Source organism: Panthera uncia, chromosome C2 (assembly GCF_023721935.1).
Source record: "Panthera uncia isolate 11264 chromosome C2, Puncia_PCG_1.0, whole genome shotgun sequence".
Classification (NCBI taxonomy): Eukaryota; Metazoa; Chordata; class Mammalia; order Carnivora; family Felidae; genus Panthera; species Panthera uncia.
Window position 1 is genome coordinate 12,721,382 of NC_064810.1, and position 19,906 is coordinate 12,741,287.

The 19,906-nt window shown below is 36.7% G+C and overlaps 1 protein-coding gene across 3 annotated transcripts in view; it reads left to right on the forward strand.

Moving 5' to 3' along the window:
* The window catches only part of SCAF4 (SR-related CTD associated factor 4), a 60,567-nt gene that overhangs the window by 2,355 nt on the left and 38,306 nt on the right, over window positions 1–19,906 (forward strand). The window lies entirely within an intron of this gene.

The window sequence follows — 19,906 nt, forward strand, 5'->3', positions numbered from 1 at the left end:
GTGTGTGTTGCCAATTCCATCTTTCTTCTGAAGAAACTTCCTTCTGGAGAAATTAGTCTGATTTTAAAATCCATCGTCTTGCGCCTGCCTGTTTGATTTGTAGTGCTTCTCAGTTTTTTCTCCCCATTCATGAAATGTTATTGGTTAGTTTCCTGTAATTTCAAATCTCCCCAATCTTACCTTAATTTTACAAACTTTCAAGTGCGTGCTCAGCTACAAAAGCTGTGTCCTAAATACTGTGGCACTACCAAGGATCTCTGTCCCCTAGGAGCCTAATGTAATAGAGAACACAAGACTTTGGCAAATAACTTTAATATGTGATAGAACAGCTTCTTTGGGGCTCTTTAAAAGTACTGTGGGATGGCAAGTGAAGACTTGGGAAGAAAAGGTTGATGTCAGTTTCAGAATTTCAGAAGGTGTAGGAAGTAGTGATTGAGGGACAACAGTGCTTAGGAATAAGTGAACAGTATAGTAGTTTGGCTCCAGAGGCTACGGGAAAGTAAAGATGGTTAAAGTAATTTGGTGCCTGACAAGTTTCATGTCCATCTAATGTGTTTGAATTCCATTTTGGGGCTGTGGATAAACTGAAGATTTTAAGTAGTGTGGTGATACAATGAAGAAAACTGCTTGATTTGTAGTGTATGTTATAAAGGCAGATATTTGAGGAAGATTGACATTTTCAGGACTAAGGTCGAATTAAGTAGAGTTTGGCATGGAGAGCAGGAAAAGGATATGGGCCAGAGGAATCCGTGGACCTTGCCATCTCGTAGGCTTATAAGCACCTTTTGCCCCCAACATTCTAGGTGCTGGGAGAGTGGTGATGCTACTAACGCAAGTCAAGCAATCGTCAAAAGCATACTTAGTGGAGGGGAAAATATGTTTGGTTTTTGAACAGGTTGGGTTTGAGATTGAGTGGAAAAGTCATGTGGAAATTTCGGCAAGCAGTTGGGCATGTAGGACTCAAACTTGGAAGCAACCAATGAACAGAGGGAGACATCTGGAAGTCACTCTCAGATGTGCCCTGGAGGAAATTGAGAGGGGAGAGAAAAGAATTAATATTTAATAAGCATCTCTGGCATATCAGGCATTTTATATATACATATCTAACTTAATATTCCCACAGCTTTGCACAGACATCCATTTATAGATGAGGAAACTGATTTTCAAAGAAGTTAAATAATAACTGGCCCAAGGGCATACTGTTAGCTAATGGCAGAGCTGGGATTTGAGTGCACATCTTCCCATCATAATTGCTGCCTACAGATAATATGTATAATACCAGGGGAGAGGTTACAGGTTAAGACTTAAGAAAAAAGCAACTAAAATTTGAGAGTAATGGGATCTGAAGTTTAAGGTTGAATGGTGATGGAGATAAGGAAACAAATGTAGTCTTTTAGAATTTTGGTTATGAGGGATTTAAGGACATGAAGGGAAAGAGCAATTAACAGTATAGAAGGCACTGGTGCTGGGCCATTTGTATGCTTATATAGCATATATGAGGTTTTAACCTTAATAAGTGACATTCAGGCCCTGGTCTCTTAGATGCTAGTAGAAGCTTGAGCATGTTGGGAGAGTGGAAGTGTAGAGAAGCATAGTTTAAAGCAACATGAGGGCTTGCTTAGAACAAAATTGTGGATAAAAGGAAGGGTACAGATCACAGGTAAAAGAGGTCAGTATCTCTGATACAGGAAGGAAGATAAAAGATGAAGTTACTAAAGACACCCACTAAACAGGACTTTTATGGTGAGACACTTTGTAGGAGTTGTAAAAAAGGTAAGTGAAAAAAGTGAGTGGCCAATTATAGCTGATACTTCATTGTTTTCTGCTATGCTTATATACTCCTTAATGTGAAGAGTTTCGTATGTTGTAAGTTTGTTGAATGAATAAGAGTTATGGATTGGATTTTTTAAATCTATTGATTACATTTTAGCCTTTAACCAATCTTGTCTAATTCCAAAAGAGTAGATCTGCTCACACTTTTTTTTTTTTTGACAGCACCTATGATTTTGAGACTTTTAATTAAAGTATTAAAAAGTGCAGAGAAGATATAGCAGTAAGAATGGACAGTTGTAAATATTAATATTATAAGTGTTGTGGGGTTTTTTGTTTTTTGTTTTTGAGAGAGAGTGTGTGTGCACAGGTGCCTGGGGAGCCAGCCTGGGGAAGGGGCAGAGGGAGAGAGAGATCTTAAGCAGGCTCCATGCTCAGCACGGAGCCCGAGCCCGAGCCCGATGCAGGGCTTAGTCCCAGGACCCTGGAATCATGACCTGAGCTGAAATCATGGGTCAGATGCTCAACTGACTGAGCCACCCAGGAGCCCTAATAAGTGGTTTTAATTTAAATTTTAAAATATTACAAGTTAAAGCCATTTCTTCCTCCAGAGGCAATCAAAGTGAATTTAGTATCAATCTCTGGTACATAAGCAATATGTAATATTCTGTGTTTTGATATGCCTGAGTGGTATATTGTACATATTTGTGTTTTTCCTTAAACTTTACTAATATTATATATTAAGATTTCATTTTAACTGCTGGGGGGGGGGGGATGCTGTCATTTGAATAAACTGTATTTTATTTATCTAGTTCCCCAGTTGATGAACATTCAAGTTGTTTCTCATTGCTGGCAGTGAACTTTTTTTTTAATTTTTTTTTTTTTTAATGTTTATTTATTTCTGAGACAGAGCATTAATGGGGAGGGGCAGAGAGAGAGGGAGACACAGAATCAGAAGCAGGCTCCAGGCTCTGAGCTGTCAGCACAGAGCCTGATGCGGGGCTCCAACTCACAAACCGTGAGATCATGACCCGAGCCGAAGTCAGACGCTTAACCAACTGAGCCATCCAGGTGCCCCATGACAGTGAACTTTCTTTAACATGTCTTCATGTATAAGAGTTTCTCTGGGGCAGCTATTCTCAAACTTTGCATTTTGACTTCTTTCGCTCTTAAAAGGTAAGGACCACAGAGAACTCTTATATTTGTGGATGATATATCATATATATTTTGGAGGTATTTACCATTTTAGATATTAAATCTGAAAAATGCATTTATTAAATATAGCAAATCATTAGATGTTAGCAAAAATAACATTTTTAATGAAAAATAACATTTCTGAAACAAAAGTGAGAAGAGTGACATTGTTTTACATTTTTTGCAAATCTCATTTAAACTTCGGTTTTTAAACCTGGGTTCTCATATGTACTTCTTTAGAAGTTCAATCTTTTGCAATTACACACGCCAGGGTAGCCTCTAGAAAACTTTTGCGGTACACTTGTGAGAAAATGAATGAAAGGGGCAAGAAATGTCTTAGTATTAAAATGAAACCAGTTTTTACCTCCTTGACCACTGAAAGGAACTCAGACCCCCAGGGATCCTCAGATTATTTTTAGAGAACTACAGCCCTGAGATATTGAGATACTGAAGTGGTATGCATATAACGATATGTTGGGAATTCAGGAAGAAAATATGAGAACTTTAACATTCATTTTTTTTTTTTTTTAGTTTTTTTTTTTTTAATTTTTGGGACAGAGAGAGACATAGCATGAACGGGGGAGGGGCAGAGAGAGAGGGAGACACAGAATCGGAAACAGGCTCCAGGCTCCGAGCCATCAGCCCAGAGCCTGACGCGGGGCTCGAACTCACGGACCGTGAGATCGTGACCTGGCTGAAGTCGGACGCTTAACCGACTGCGCCACCCAGGCGCCCCAACATTCGTTTTTAAGATCAGACAAATTAAGCTATATGAATACTTTATGAATTTATGTTGGTACACTTATTCACTGGGCTGTCTAGAACCACCATGTTATCCTGAAGGAAGAGTTGAGTTCCACATCTCAGTGGGGAACTTGTCGCTCCTTCCTTTTCCCACTGGAAAGTTTGTGTATGGAGTATTGTACCTATTAATTATTAGGTGTGTTTGTCTTCCCAGAATTTATGTATGTATGTATTTATGTATGTATTTCTTAATGTTTATTTTTTGAGAGAGAGCGGGGGAGGGGCAGAGAGAGGGAGACACAGAATCCAAAGCAGGTTCCAGGCTCTGAGCTGTCAACACAGAGTCCGATGTGGGGCTTGTCCCCACGAACCACGACATCATGACCTGGGCTGAAGTCGGTCGCTTAACTGACTGAGCCACCCAGGCACCCCAGAATTTATTTATTAAAATTTTTTTCTTGATGTTTATTTTTGAGAGAGAGACAGAGTGGGAATGGGGGAGGGGCAGAGAGAGAGGGGGAGACAGAATTCAAAGCAGGCTCCAGGCTCTGAGCTGTGAGCACAGAGCCTGACGTAGGGTTGGGGCTCAAACCCACGAACCGTGAGACGTGACCTGAGGCAAAGTTGGATGCTTAACTAACTGCTTAGCCACTCAGGTGCCTCTGTCTTCCAGAATTTAAATCGTATGATAAAGATACCTTGTTGTTGTTATCATTTTAACCCGTAATATTAGTCTTTAGTTGTTTTTGATCATTCCTTTCTTCTTGGAGAGTTTTATCTAAAGCAGTGGACAAAGAGTTGACACAAGATTCTTACTGTGTGGAAGAGATACAGAGAACCAGGGCAATAGTTGAAGTAAAACTGGAGGTTTCTCTTCCCTCATTTGACCATGTTATGCTATTACCACACGAGTTTTAGATATTAAAGTTATCATTGTATTCTTCTGCTCTTTCTTGACCCTCAGTGAGTTGCTTATCTCCAACAACAGTAAAAATCCGGCCTTATAGTGCGTGGAGGGAAGCTGGCTTTTCAGAGCTTTTTGTTGCAGCATTTATCACTGATGTTCTTGTTGAAAATATCCCCTGCCCTAAAAGTCTAGAATTTTGCTTAGTATTTTGTTTCATTAAAAATGACATGGACACATGATTAAGGAAGTGAAGCAGAGAGAACTTGGAATGATGGAAAAGTTGACTTATAAGTCTTGTGAAACCAAATTCCTGACAGAAAGTTGACAAAATGGTAGTTGGTATTTGGCAGGGGTGGGGAAATGCTTTTTTTTTACCAGATACAGATTGTAGGTGGTTCTCTGCCATGGAGCACAAGTGAATATACTTTACTTCAGCATTCCAGGTAACGTTTCTGTAGATATCTGCACACACTGAAATCTCATTTTAAATATACCTTGATAACATGGTAGGAACAAAGTTGTTACATAAACAATGAACCTTTAATATTATAAATAACGTTTGTTGAGATAATATGCTGGATTTTTTTTTTTTTTTTTTTAGCCCACCTCGCAAGCATACAACTTTAATGAGCTAAAAACAAGCTATGCTATGTTGTCAGGTATATAGAATAAGCAGCTTACCTATTACCAGTTCAAATTTTTGGTAACATTGGTTGATTAATATTCTATTTTGATGGAACAGGAAAAGGGAGAATTTGGTGGTAGTTAGGCTTGTGTTAGGACTAGGCCTTAAAAATATCTTGAAAGGTTAAACTTGGGAGGGGCGGTGCGTGGGTGGCTCAGTAGGTTAAGCGTCTGACTCTTGATCTTGGGTCAGGTCATGATCTCACAGTTCCTGAGATCTCACAGTTCATGAGTTTGAGCCCTACATTGGATCGGGCTCTGCGCTGATGGCATCGAGCCTGGTTAGGATTCTGTCTTTCCTCTCTGCCCCTGGCCCACTGTGTGCAAATGCAGGTGCACGCTCGCTCGCGCTCTCTCTTTCTCTCTCTCTCTCAAAATAAATAAACTTAGAAAAAGAAAGCTTAGATTTGAAGAGACATGTTTGCATTTTTGCTAATACTACATGTAATTAAAAGTGCACTGTCAGCGACTTTTTTTTTTGAGGACTATTAAGATTTCACAAACAATATTATAATTTATTATATCCTGGTCACCTTCGTCCTGTTAAATATTTTCATGGTTTATTGATTACATTTCATTGCTTTATAGCTAGAGCTCCTTATTGGTGATTGTGAAGGCATAGAAAAATATAGAAACTTTGATATTCCAGTGAAGCACATTGTGCAGGTTAGTAGTGAAGTCAGCAAGAAATCTACTGTAACGCTGGAGTGAAGTTAGGAATTAGAAGCTAAAGGGCACTTGAGTGGCTCAGTCAGCTCAGTGGCTCAGGTCATGATCTTATGGTTTGTGAGTTCAAGCCTGCATTGGGCTCTGTGCTGACAGTGTGGAGCCTGCTTGGGATTCTCTGTCTTCCTCTCTCTGCTGCTTCTGCTCTCTCTCTCTCTCTCTCTCTCTCTCTCCCTCCCTCCCTCCCTCAAAATAAATATTCCAAAAAAAAAAAAAAAAAGGTTAGATGCCATGGTTTTTTGTTTTTGAAAAAGAGCGAGCATGTGTGGGGGAGGAGCAGAGGGAAAGGGGGAGAGAGAATCTTAAGTAGCCTCCATGAGATCATGACCTGTGTCGAAATCAAGAACCCAGATGCTTAACTGACTGAGCCATCCAGGCACCCCCACGCTAAGGTTGTGATGGAGTTGGGCATCAGGGCTGGGGAGATGGCAGGGCTCAGTGAAAAGTAGAGAGCCATACAAGTTCCGCTCGGAGTTATCATTTGTTGGATATCATTGTTTGTTATCATTGTTTGGATAATTGGTGAATTTGGTATAAATCCATGTGGGTCAGTAATCCTAGTTGGAAGAAACTATAGAACAATGGCATGCCTTGCTTATTTGCCACCAAAGCACAATTTTTCTTTCTTTCTTTTTAATATAGACTTTTTCTGCAACAGAATTACTTCATGCAGAAGTAATCATGAGATTGGCCAAAAAAAGAAACTTGAACTTTATGCCAGTTGCAAATAAATGTTATAGTGGAAAAAAGGAGTTAATATTTTTAAATTGCATCAGCACTTTTTTTGGGAAAAAGTAGAAAAACTTACCTATTTACTGGTCTGTCATAATATTGACTTTCTATTATATTCCAGTTTCCTTTCAAGCCTTATTTCTGCATATTTGCCAATGACTGTCAAGGTGATCTTCACATATTTGTGTTCAGTAAACAGTTATAGCCAGATTCATCAATCTTACCTTCACCCATAATTGAATGAAGAACACTTTTTATTGGTTTTAATTACGAAAAGTTGTACATAAAGCAACACACATACACTAGTTAGGGAGTCTTAAACATAAGTCACTTTTGGTACAAATTTAGAAAAAAACCCACTTCACAATACATTCTAGAAATCACAGTAGTACCCATGTCTTTTTTCAGCATTGATTGTAATGACTTTGAAATGTCTCCTCAGTCAAAAAATTTTTTTCACTAAAATATTTCCACCAAAAAATTCAGTATAGATTTCTATTAAACATTCTTCAAATTAGGTGTAAATGTCTGCTTCCTTATATTTTGTTGCATAATAATGACCCCTCCATGATTTTTGTTCATGGATCTTCAAGCTTTATGTTCCATTATACCTTTGTTCAGGGCCTATCCTGGCTATTAGTAAATATTTATACCAGAAAAAAGGATTTCAAGAAAGAAGAATTGCACTCAGCTATCTTATTTTGAATGTAACTCTTTAATCTTTAAACACACACTCATATATAGGAACCACAGGATTGGAGAAACAAACTGAGCCTGAGCATAAGCTATACGAAATTTCTTTGTAGTGACTCTCCAAATGTGAATTCACAGTTGTGGTGAATCTGCATATTTTGGGCACTGACCACATAACTGGAGGGTTTCCTAATGAATTTCCACTAAGAATAGATTGCTTATTAAAAGAAACATAATAAAAATGTACAGATTTGATGCTTCTATATTGTTAAAACTCAACAGTAACCACAGCAGTAGATTTAAACTTAAGCATCTCAGTCAACAACTTATTTTAGGGGAAGAAATATTCTGTCCCTGATGTTATGTAGAATTGCCAGTGTTTAGTAATGGTAAAATGATTTCAGTCAGTTTTTGTATTTAGAGGCTTTAGAGACAATTCACCCACTATTGGTTGCCTTGTATTGGTTTCTCCCATTGTCCTGCTGTTACCTGAAAGACCAATAGTTGACCACCTCTATATAAAGTCTTCCTCTGCAAAATTTTTAATATATCTTTTTTCATTTTATCATGAGTATTCCACTTTATTTCCTCCTTTTGTCAGAGCTGAGTTTTAGCTGAAGTGGAATTCTAAGACCCTGCTGAAAGAAAGTCTATAATAGGAAAATTTACAGCAATATACCTTTTAAGCCTTGAGGAAACATAAAATACTCTCTAAACTTTAATGGCCATGTATCACCTCGTTCACCTTAATTAAGAGGTGCTGAATGGTAAATCACTTTGGAAAGGACAGCCAACTTTGGGGTTCATTGGAGATATGTTTGAATCTTAATAAAGGCCTTTATTATTGTTTAATGTCAAGAATAGGCATGGGGTGCCTGGGTGACTCAGTTAAGTGTCTCACTTCAGCTCAGGTCATGAGTTCGAGCCCCGCGTCTGTGCTGATAGCTCAGAGCCTGGAGCCTGCTTCGAATCTGTGTCTCCTTCTCTTTCTGCTTGCCCCCCTCCCCCCAATTAATAAACATTTAAAAATTTTTTTTAAATAGGCAAACTCATAGAGATAGTAGATTAAAATTTGTGGGTGGTGGGGAGGAATGAATATGGAGTTTTTTGGAGGGGATTAAAGTACTCTAAAACAAAATAGTGCTAATGGTTGCCCAACTCTGGAATATAGTAAAAACCACTGAATTGTATACTTTAAAGGAGTGAGCTTTATAGTATATGAATCATATCTCAGACCTGTTTTAAAAAATAGAAAGATGTTTTTAACCCATTTTCATTGTTTTGTTGCTTGATCTGATTTTTTCTCAATTGAAAACAATATTTTTTAGCTACTGAGTGCCTCTGTAAATTATGTTGTTGATCTTGAATCCTAAGTTTGTTTTATAAGATATGTTTAGTTTTTACATGCTCTTTTAAGAAGTTACCCAGTGGGAACAGTTCACAGGAAGGACAGGAAATGATTCCTGCATTTGCCCATTAACTACCAGCCAGATGTCAGCTAATGGGTTAGGAGTTGTATATGGGTATCTTTGCATTCTTTCCATTTTAAAGGTAAGGAAACTGAAGAGATGGTGTGAATTGACCACGGTCACACCGTATAGAATGGCAATTCTGAGATTTGAGGGAGTACTGTAAGTACCCATCTGAGCTCAGCCCATAGTCCCACCTGGCTACTCTGAAGGCTTTTGAGCAGCTAATTTTTGTCTACTGGAGTGTTTATGAGGGGAGAGGGCTCGCTAAACAGCTTTTGTACATTTGAAGCATGGTAGTGAGTGTACTATAATGTATACTTTTGGAAGGATTTGTAAAAATTTAAGAATAATGAAGTTTGGTAAGTTTTTAAGTCATCCATAGATGATCCATGTTTAAAATTTAAGATATGCTTTTAGACATGTATGTTTCTTTTACTAATTTATAATCACTATTTAAATTTTAAATTGGTTTGGGGATTTTATAAATGCTAACATTTTTAATTTTTAATTTTAGTCCCATGCTTGTGCATAAATCTAGTCATGACAACTTTGTGGAAATAACTGATTATAAATAAAATATATAAAGTATGGGTAATTTTTATTTTTTCTCCTAATCAAATGATTTTATATCCAGGAACCAAGTTTTATTTCTTCTGTTGAAGTCTAGGAGGAAATACTTAATTCACAAAAATGTTTTCTGGCCAATTTTGGGAGGGAAGACATAAAGTTCACTAGTGAGGCACAGTAAAAGTAATTTTGAAATCTGGCATTGGTGCTAGTAAAATAGAGCAGTGCCATGGATAAAATATTTGCCATTTCCCAAAATTGCCACCTGGCTGTTTCTTGGTCAAGTGAAAAGGAAGAAGTGGAGGATTGATTGCAGTTCAGTGAACCAAAATGTAGGTAAGGACTAAAAAAAAATGACCTGTTGTCCTAAGCTGGAACTGAATGGGTTAAAAGCCCTGCTAAAGAGAGGCAGCTTTGGTTGTAAAGTGAAAAGTTTGAGTGGCTGGTTGGCTGGCTGGCCAGCTGACCAACTTAAAACTTAAAAGTTTGAGTGAAAGGTGGACCCTTGGAAATTGTAGGAGAGTTAGTCTTAAACGAAGAATAATAAATTAGGGCATATTGTATAGAATAAGTTGTCAGAAATTAACTGCTTAGAAAATCTGTTCTGCCAGCAGGAAATATTAACAAATAGGGGCGGGTGATAGAATTGAAAGTGGGGAATAAAACATATGAAGCTTAAACTGTTTGCTATATGCTGTTTTCTTAATTCACTTAGAAATATAAGTAGTTAAATCAAAAGTGGTTTTGTATTTAATGTTAACAGTTTTCATTTGCACTTACATGTGTATTTTGTAGTGCATTTCTCTAAATTCTGGAACTAGGAGAAAAGCTGGAGTGTTTGTAGGAGGATGTAGGATGTAGTAAGATAAAGCAATGTAGGAAAAGTATGAAAATTTTTTTTAACTTGAGAATACTTTGTGCAGCATTGTTACTTGTAAAAATATCTGGATAGGAATCATGAGAAATCTGAAGAGTGAATTTTATAGAGAAATCAGTGGAACTATTTTGTAGTGTTTAAGTCAAATGAAAGACTGCTCAGTAGGAACAGGGAGACAATAGTTTCTTTTTCCTGACTCTTTGTTTTAAAAAGCCTTGTCGGGGCGCCTGGGTGGCGCAGTCGGTTAAGCGTCCGACTTCAGCCAGGTCACGGTCTCGCGGTCCGTGAGTTCGAGCCCCGCGTCAGGCTCTTTGCTGACAGCTCAGAGCCTGGAGCCTGCTTTGGATTGTGTCTCCCTCTTGCTGTCTACCCCTCCCCTACTTGCGGTCTGTCTGTCCGTCTGTCTTTCTCTCTCTCAAAAATAAATAAAACATTAAAAAAAAAAAAATAAAGCCTTGTAAGTTTGCTCCATCTTAAGAATATTTCATATTAATGCCAGACTGTCTTGTCTGTATACTTTCCTCTAAGGAAGTGGAAAATTGGTTAATCATTTGGGTTTCAAAGGACTTTTGACTTTATAGAAAGTAAATACAATTTGCTTGGCAGTGAAGTGTATGTCAGTAATTAAAGAGATACTTTCTTTAATGTTTGTTTATTTTTGAGAGAGACAGAGACAGAATGCGAGTGGGTTGGTGCAGAGAGAGACACAATGTGAAGCAGGCTCCAGGCTCCGAGCTGTCAGCACAGAGCCTGACGCGGGGCTCGAACTCACGAGCTGTGAGATCATGACCGGAGCGAAGTTGGACACTCAACCGACTGAGCCACCAAGGTACCCCAAAGGGATACTTTGTTTAATGCACAAAGGTCAACAAAATCTATATTAAAGACAGTGATTTCTTAAATTTGGGTTTTGTATCCACAAGGTATCCGTTATTATAAAGATTTAAAGGAACAAATATAAAATTTATTTTTAAATATTTTAATAATTTTGAAAAATTTTATTAAAGATTTACAAGCCATTGACTTGAATATAAGTGTTAATTTCAAAGACAAGGTTTAAGCAATGAATAAGCTGTATCTGATAATGATGGTTCTATTTATTTACTTATATTTATAATCAAAAGTTGAGAAACTTTGTTTCATACAAAGTTTTTCATTTTTAAGTCAATGGGTTTGAGTATTTCAATTTTAATATTAATACAAGTATATAAGTTTAGGAAATAAAAGAAAATATCCCACTGAATACCATTAATATTTTTTCTAATTTTCAAATCATGGAAGATTTGAGTGCAAATGATTATTGTTTTAGATAAACTTCTAGAAGTGGAATTCTTAGTTTAAAAGATACTGACATTTTTTAGTTCTTGGTACATAGGTTTAAATTTCCTTCTGGAATTAAAGCTCACCAATTAGGTCTCATCAGCAGAGGGCAGTGCCTGCTTTGCTTGATGCTGATCTACCTTTGTGCCAGTTAGATAATTGAAGAATTGTGTCTCTTTGTTTTAGTTTGTACTTCTTTGATTATTGGTAAGGTTGAACTTTTTTTCTGTATTTATTAATCAGCTATTGGGGTTTTCTTTGTTAATTGAGTTACTTTCCTGTACATATTTTTCAATTTCACCATCTTGTACGTGTTCTGCTTTCAGGTAGAATGGCATAGTTGGCAGAATGGCATTGTTTAATGTGTGGTTGTTTTGCAACCCTCTGTACCTCCCAACTCCTCCCCCATCATGTTGAATTGCCCAGTATTTTTTTTTTTAAGTTTATTTATTTGCTTTTGAGAGAGAGAGCAGGAGAGGGGGAGAGAGAGAATCCCAAGTGAGCTCCACATTGTCAGCACGGAGCCTGATATGGGGCTCAGACCCACAAACTGTGAGATCATGACCTGAGCCAAAACCAAGAGTCAGATAATTAATCCACTGAGCCACCCAAGCGCCCCTGAATTACCCAGTATTACGAAATTATTAGTTCCAACAAACATTTGGTAAAGTGTATATAAAGGCATAAAGTGAAATGCCAAGTGAAAAGAAACTGTAAACTATCCCTTTCCTAATTGTTCCAGCAGTAAGAATTTTTTTTACAGAGTTATCTTCAGGCTGTAATTAGATAGACAAAGCATCTTTGCAGAAAAGAGGATTTTAAAGTTTTTTTTTTCCTCCTAATTATCTTCTGTTAGGAAATTTGATGTGTACTTCTGTAAAGTGTTTATATGTTACTAATAAACATTCAAGTTATGTTGGAGTTAACTTGATTTGGTTGAAGCTCGTGTGTCTGATACATTGAGTCGAATGAAGAGGAAGAAAGACTAGAATTAAATGCTTTGATATCTGCATCTATCAGGAGGAAGATTTGAATACTAGCCTGTAACTGTAAGTGTACGTGTTTCCTTTTGAAAGCATTCATATTTTTCTTTAAAGTTTGTAGTTAAGTGTTAATAACAGGAGCTTAAGGCAAAATTTGTCATCTTGGAGGTGATAATAGGAAGGAAGGAATACTACATGTATAATCGATATAATTCATTATAAAATAAATAAATGTTAGGAAAGCAAATATTTTAAAGTTTAGGGGAGAAAAGGTAGTGGTAAGTATGCCATTGAATGATTCCTAAGGAAAACATTGAGGGATTTAAGGTTAGAAGAATTACTTAGACTAGAATGATCTTCTGATTCTTTTACTGCTTTGACAGATCTTTTTAAAAAAATAGGAAAAGGCATATTCCAGAAATTGTAGACTCAATGCCAGTAACTTTCATCTGTGATGGTTGTTAGTTTGTTTTATGAACAACTAGAAATTTCTAGTCTAGGAGTCAGAACAGATTCACTAACAATTCAGAGCAGAATACATTAATCTTTTTTCTTTTGTGAAGTGTGTTTTGTGTAGTGAGGACTGTAAACCAAATATTTCAGAAAGATATTTGTCATGATTTCATTATGAATAAATTAGAAAAATATAGACAGGATGGAGTGTTGTTAAATGAATTTTAGCTGACTGGCAGTGTCCAGGGAATATCAGGGTCATCCCACAAGTAGGTCCTGTTCTTATTTTTAAAAACATTGAGTTGGAGGAAGGCATATAAAGCACGTTAATGAAATTTACGAGCTAATTGGAGTAGCTACTACATGAAGTGGCAGAAAATTATTTCCAGATGGCCTGAGTAGATTGAAAGGACTGTCCGAAACCAACATAAAGTCAACATGAAGATCTAGTTTTGAGAGAGATTCCATTGGAAACAGTTTGAGGGTTTTGGTTGATTATAGATGTGAGTTAATGGATTAAGCACTGCTGTTTTGGAGATCATAAATAAGCCCCCCCCCCCCTTCAGAATCCTGGAACCTGTTAATATGTTGCCTTACAAGAGACTTTGAAGATTTGATTAGGTTAAGAATATTAATTAGGATGGGTGAATTATCCTGAATTATCTAGATGAGCCCAATGTAATCCCAAGGGTCCTTACACAAAAGAGGGAGGAGAATCAGAAAGTGATGTGACAACAAACACAGAGGTCAGGGAGGATGGAAGATGCCACCCCGTTGTCTTTGAAGATGGAGGAGGAGACCGTAAGCCAAAGGAGTCTACGTAGGCACCCTGTAGAAGCTGGAAAAGCCAAGGAATAGATTCTGCCCTAGAGCCTCCAGAAGGAATGTAGCCCTGCTATCACCTCAATTCAGACTAGAGATTCTGACCTCCAAAACTGCAAGAGGCATTTGTGTTGCTTTTATGCTACTAAGTTTGTGGTAATGTGTTTTTGCAGAAATAGGAAACTAAGAAAATACACTAGATTCCATTAACACAGTAATATATCTGGACGATGTCCATTTGGTGGTATCATACTTAAAAGAAATTAGCCAGGGGGCGCCTGGGTGGCTCAGTCGGTTAAGCATCCAACTCTTGATTGCAGCTCAGGTCATGACCCCAGGGTCGTGAGACCTTGCTGAACCTGCTTGGGATTCTCTTCTTCCTCTCTCTCGGCCCCTCCCCTGTGTGCTTGCTCGCTCGCTCGCTCGCTCTTGCTTGCCCTCAAAATAAATATTTAAAAAAAAAAAAAAAGAGCCAGAATAGATCAAGAAATACCATTTAATAGTTGAAGAAGATAGGTGGAAGGGAAGTCGGTTTAGTTATCTTCGAATAGTTTATCATGAGAGAGATAAATATTGTGCAGAATTGGAACAGGAGAGGGAAGGTATCAGAAGGGAGATTCAGGGTTAGATCACAGGAGGCTTTTGTAACCACTGGAGCTGATTAGTTATGAGTTATTAAGCCTTATGTCACTAGGCGGGAGCTGCAGATGTACTATAAAAGTGGTTCTAAGTTCGGTGTGAGTGCTGGATTAGATACTAAGGTGCTATACAGCTTTAAGAGTCTTTGATACTACTGTACTGTCACTACAGAGAAGTTTTCTCTAAATGCAATCGTAGATGCAAAGATTCTCAGACATTGTATAGCTTTATTTAGTGAGCTACTTATGTGTCAGTTACTAGGTTGAGATGTCTGTATGTTATCTCATTTAATCCTAACAGCCTTATAAGATGTAATGTATACTATTAATCCCCCTTTTCATGTTTAAAAATCCTTGAAGTTTAAAGAAGTTAACTAAATTTGTCAAAGTTTATACTGTTAGTGAATAGCAGAATATCTTGTTACTTTGACTACCTCAAACTGAATTCTACAGGTGTCACAGGCCAAATATTCTTATTCTTTACCTTCTCCTGAAACTATTCTTTATTGAAATAAGAGTTTTTGATGAATGATTCTTAATAATTTGTAGACTACTTTATCAGGCATGTTACAAGACTATATTCACATTTATATTTTTTATAGTCATTTAGCTAGTGACAGGGCAAAAAGCCAAACTCTGTTGTTGGCACGTATTTTTTTCCGACTGATGCCTTCCAAGGGGGTCTTGTACATTTATTGGCCTACTGCTTCTGCTATTTTATATTAGAGAATTGCATGGTTTCCTCTGGCTGCTTTGACATAGTTGTTTTCATTGACAGATTACATTAATTGTGAATATAGGCTGTAATAGTAGGGAGAGTGCTGCTCCTAGTAATATTTATTGAGCACCTGCCCTGTTGCAGGTGATAACACTAGTCATTCCATGTGCAAGAACTAATTCAGTTCTCACTGAAACCTCTGAAGTAGATAACCACCATGTCGTTTCTACATAGGAGGACGCTGCGCCCTACAGAGGTTACGTAATCTGCCCAGAATTGTGTTACATGGCTGGACCCAGAATCAAAACCAGGTCTTTCTGACTCTTTCCAGAATACCACAACGTCTGATTTTTTTCTTTTTCGCTAGTAGTTTGTTGGAGTTATACTGAATTTTATGGTTCTCAGCCTTTTATATACAGCCAATAGATTTTTTTTCTTGAGGCTTGTAGGGTGAGACTGGATGTTGGTCAGAAATAACTAGAGCCTGAATTATCTCTACCCTTGTTTCTACTCTGAATATACTGCATATTCTAAACTTGATTGAAAAATATGAAATTTTTTTTCTAACTTGATGATGCTGTTTTCCTGCAGTTTGTAAGAAATGTGTTCGTGGTTTAAGGAATCTGTTTATTATTGAAAGGTTACAGCAGTTAGTTTGGGCTTTATTTTCCTCATTCGAAAACAAAATAATTTTTCTCTGAGTCCTTGCCTTTCACATTTTTTGACTGTCACTCCCATGGTAAGACTTGAAATTTTACGTAGAGTCAGGTGTTTGGGCACACACAAAACTAAGAAGTTTCACCAAATATACCTACCTTTGCTGTGTACAATGCTATTGTATTTTTTACTCTGTTCCACTAAAAAAGTTGTGTCACATCCATTGTTTATATTTCTGTTCTAATGTACTTCAACCCACAGTTTGAAAAACACTACTTTGGATTATCTCCAGGATTCTTTTCTCCTTTCAACCAAATTATATGTGGTGGTAATAATAGGTAACATCTATTTGTATTTACTTTGTGCTAGGTGCTGCATTAAGTGCTTTTTAAATGTGTTGTTTGTGTTAAACTTCTCTAAATGTAGAGGCTATTATTTTCATTTTACAGATGAAGGAACAACTTCTTATAGCAAGTGGTGGAGCCAGGATTTCCCAGACAGTTGATTATTGATCTTATGTTCTGATCATTACTTAAACAGAAATTTATTGTTTTTAAAAATTCATTCAGTAAGTATAATCTGAGTCTTAGGTCAGCACAAGATTGTGTACTTCTGAGAGATTCCTCAGCCAACATTCAGTTAACTCTTTCTTTTCTAAGATTATTCAATTTCAGCTTCGCTCTAGATCCAGTTAAGGACAGTACATTGCCTCTTATTGCTTGTCTGGGCACATCCCTTTATCTCTAGGTCACTTTTTTTTTGTTACTAAAAAATTTTTGAGTCCAGCTCCTCATAACAATTATATTTTTGTCTACTTTCTCATTTGGGTCTCCATGCATGCATGTGTGTATATGTATATTTTTTTAGTCATACAGTGTTTATCATCTTTAATATCTGTGTATTCATTCCACTGGGGTAATGTATTATAGTATTAATTAAATAATTTGCTTATTCTTAGGTAGTTATTGGAAAGAACTTGAGCTTCGGGCAGTGGTAGACCACAGACTGAATTTACCACTTAATTAGCTTTATGACTTCTAGCTATTCTTGAACTTTTGTGCCTCAGTGTTCTCCTCTGTAAAATGGAACTACAATATTTAACTATCATAAAGGCTATTGGTGTTTCTATTTAAATACATAGTGCCAGTGTTCATAGTTACAGTAAAGTCTATCAATTTCAGCATAATTTCTGAGTCTCTTTTTCCAATGAAGGCATTGATCTGGATACTAGGGACCTTTTTGCTTTGCAAAAGTAGAGACTGAAGGGGTGTCTGGGTGGCTCAGTTGGTTAAGTGTCCAACTTCAGCTCAGGTCATGATCTCACAGTTGTGAGTTCAAGCCTCACATTAGTCTGTTTGCTGTCAACAGACTTTGCCTCAGATCCTCTGTGCCCCTCTCTTTCTGCCCCTCCCCTCCTTGCGCTCTGTCTCAAAAAAAAAAAAAAAGGTAGACTGATGGATAAATTTGTGCTTTGAAGAAGTCAATAAAATATTGCTAACATTCACTGAGCTTTTAAAAGGTAATTTTTAAACCTCCAGTTTTGAAACTTCTATATCTGCCTGTAGTGTTTTTCTTCATAAATTATATAAATACAATTGTACAGCTTTAAGGTTTAAGAAAGGCATTTGTAAAGGAAAGAGCATCTAAAAAGAAACTTAAATGTTATAGAAGGATTACAGTGCTCACAAATAAGAGATACTTAAGGGTGGTCATCTGTAAAGCACTGAAACAGGGCTCTGCCTCCTCTGTGTATGAGACACTTAATTTGCTATTTCTGAGCTCTCAGAGATTCATTACATTAGTGAAAAATGATCCAAAACTGCATTTCTGCCTCCTCACCTGCCACTTTACCAGTTGGACTTCGAAATCACTTTCAGAAACATATCTGTTCAGCCACCTCATAGACAAACTGAACAAGGTTTGGTTTGTACCTCTTAATACCATTTGACCTTGCCAAATGCCTTTAATTTTTGGCGTTTGTCCTGGTGTTCATTTTTGCAACCCCTTTCTTTGTACCACACAGGAATTTTTGGTATACCTTAGCTTATATGTTCTTGGTTGTCTTCCTAACTACACATTTCTCCTCACCCATACTCATGGCTTTGATTCTATGACTTTCCAGTTTCTAGCCTGGATCTTTTGTGTTCCAGATCCGTATTCTCATGTCTGCCTGAATTTCAGTAGGCATCCGGAATTTAAATTCAATGTGTTTCATCATTACTCCTGAGTCAAAACAATGCATATAGACAGGCATAAATGCGTGTTTGATATTTTGTCTGTGTTCCCCATCATACTTAATGATGTGGTATGTATTTAATCAATAAGCAGCATTTTATTAAGGGTATGAGTATGCTATTGGGAATTGTGAGCTATGAAATCTATAAATTTTAGTTCACACCCATTCCCTGGGCATCATCCAAAACAGATGTTGTAACCCTTTTGAGTATCATCTCAAAACAGGTATAAGAGAATCTGTTAGTTGTTAATGTGAAACTAGATGAATTTATATACCACTAAACTTAAATCTTCCTTATACATAGTAGTTCACAAATGTTGGTTCCCTCTTCCCAAGTCATCTTTTCTTCCTGAAATGTATTAACATAATACCTTTTTCACTGTCTCTTAGATAATGGATAGCACTTGAGGTTCTCTTGCTGGTCTTTTGCTTGAATGGTTATACTACTTTATGATATAGTATTTTAATTTTTTTTAACAAGTTATAATTTAAATATAGATTATGGAGCATTTTATCAAAAGGTACACTGATCTGTCTTGTGTGCTCTGTTGCCTGAGTTTTTTTCTATGGCAAGTTGCTTACTGCTGAAATAAGAAGTGCTATTCAGTACATTAAATGAATATTAGCTTTGGCTCAGGCTTCATGAAAATATGATTCTACAAGCTTTTAATTACCAGAGAAGTAGTTTTCACTGTTGTTCTTTCTTAAGATCCATATATAAACTTTTTTGCGTTCCTTTTCTTTGCTTTAAGGTACAGAGAAGGAAATAGAACAACAGTAATAATAAATTGTCTTAATTCTTCAAAGTTTTTTAACTCATAAATGGTCAGAATATATCCTTTATAAATGCATGCTATATATTTCATTTTTAAAATTTTTAGAATTTTACATTCACGTTTTTAGAACTTTTTTTAATGTTTTATTTTTCAGAGATGGGTGTGCAAGTGGGGGAGGGGCAGAGAAAGATGGAGATTGAGGATCTGAAGCGGCTCTGGGCTGACAGCCTAGAGCCCAGTGCAGGGCTGAGATCATGACCTGACCCAGAGTCAGACACTTAACAGACTGAACCACCCAGGTGCCCTATGTTTTTAGAATTTGCATTAAGTTGTCCTACTTTACATTATCTTTTATTTTTTTTAAATTTCTCATTAGTTTATATAATCTCAAAGATTACTGTCTCCTTTCTAATTGTTTTCTGTTAGTGAGCATTGTTCTCAAGGATAATTTTTATTACATTGGTAAATAATAAAGAATCATGACCTTATTTAGAGAACCACTTTTTTGAAAACAAAATTCCTTTCTTAATGTCTTTGCATTTCTCCTATTTTCTGTATCTTAATACTGCTTATGGAAAAATTCTTTCTCTGCTTAAACCAGAGTTTTAAGTCTTAAGTCTGGTTCTTGTATTGATTGTATCTGTCATTCCATACCTTTTCTAATATTACTGTTACCTGTAGTCCCTTTGTGTCTGTAGTTTTGAAAAGCTGTGAAAATTCTCTGAATTTTTAGGATACCCTACCAGGTAGGACTGTTTACCGTATGAAGAGAGACTTTGTCCTTTAGGTTAGCTTCTTAGTGGTCTAGTAAAGGTCTGTGTCTTTAGAGATTCCATATTTGAAATATCAACATTATTTAGATGAAAATGGAAGGAAATATGATTCATATAAATCCCTGAAACTTACTTCAAAATATGTTTTTAGAAGTCCTAAGTGA